This window comes from Montipora foliosa, chromosome 9 (genome assembly GCF_036669935.1).
Source record: "Montipora foliosa isolate CH-2021 chromosome 9, ASM3666993v2, whole genome shotgun sequence".
NCBI classification, from domain to species: domain Eukaryota; kingdom Metazoa; phylum Cnidaria; class Anthozoa; order Scleractinia; family Acroporidae; genus Montipora; species Montipora foliosa.
Window position 1 is genome coordinate 17,984,674 of NC_090877.1, and position 1,685 is coordinate 17,986,358.

Here is a 1,685-nt window from a genome sequence, read left to right on the forward strand (position 1 = left end):
TCGCTAGGTCCCACCAACAGTGTGTTGTTGTATCTTGCTTGAGAATAACAATGTCTCCAACGGTTACTGACTGTTGGTTCTTCTTATGCTTCGTTCTGTGGGTTTCACGCAATCCCAGAAGGTACTCCTTACGCCAATGTTTAATAATAATAATAATAATAATAATAATAATAATTTAATAATAATAATAGAACTTTATTTAACGAGGGTGAAGCACATTGATTACTGATCACCCAGTAGTTTTCATAATGGCCCTCCTACAATTAAAGTAATAAAACATATCGATTAATTAATTAACTACCTTTGTGATCGACCAACTAAATTTACATAATGAACTGCTTATATTACAATATTGATTAATAAACTACTAATAAAACTAAAACGTTTTATAAAATTAATCTTAAAATGATCAATAAAGGAATTCCTGCTACGGTAAAGTTTAAATAAGTAATCTTTAAAATTAGTATGGGAGAGTGACCCAAGTTTGGCATCAAGAGTGTTCCAGAGTGTTTAGTGAAACCTTCACGTAGTGTGAAATGTTGCTTCGTTCTTCTTGTTGGCAACTTGATTGTACTGATGACATCATAATGTCTCTGGCAAGGCTTAACCCGCAATTTGAGGACCATAGATCAAGTCCCTGGGGAAAGAGATGGGAGTAAGAGACCACAATTTTATCATGAAAGACGTATGTCAAAGTTCGATTGTTCAGCGTACGCGTAGCTTCAATTTCTACGATCAAGGTATGTAACTCTTCAAATTTTACGGAGGATCGGCCTATAGACTTCTTCAAACACAGTTTCACTCTTCTCACTATCCTTCCCAAAACACACCTCACCACGGGGCTCTCTCCATGATAAATTCCTATTTGACTTGTTTGTTAGTCAGATACTGGTGAACTTCAGCAGAACGAATAGTCTTCTTGACTTCAACAGTAGCAGACTAAAAAGTTTTGCCGTTGTCAGTTAACAACTTTGAGGGAAGTCCTACAAGGCAGCCGGTAAATCTTTGGAATGCTAGCAAAAACGATGCCACAGTCAAACCTTCAGTTAGCTTAAGATGAATGGTAGTAACCTTAACCCACCCTGCGAACAACAGTTTGATTATCCATCGAGCATGTTCGAAGTACATCACACCCCACGTGATGCATTTGACATCACTTCGTCTTATTTCGCGGGAAAAATAAGGAAATCGCTACACAGCAGGCTCGCCCAAACGCAACAGTAACGTAGCTTCCAACTGCTCTCAGGATACTCAGTATGCTTTTGAATTTGGGTAGCTGCAGTGGCTTACTTCAACGAGTGACTTATGAATGTCAGGTTGATGCTTGATCAGCTCCTCCGACGTCATATCGTCAACGTACGTGGCCTGGTTGGTGTCAACTTGGTGACCGTGTGTCTGGTCACAATTCTGATCCTTTAAGAAGCTCGGCCCCGAACAACCCCTTGACGGAATGTGTTCCCCGAGAGAATCTTCATTTATCCTTGTCTTGTGTTTTTCACCGTCTGTTCCCTTTGCTAGAAGAATGTGTGTTACACCGAGTTTAAAGTCCTTGGCCTTTTTTCATGAGTTCTTCGATCAACAGAATCGCGTGCACTTCTAACCGAAAGTCTGTCAGCTGTATCTTACTGCATGATTAAAACGGCTATGACGAGAAAGACTATCACAAACCAAATGAAACGTTTGCT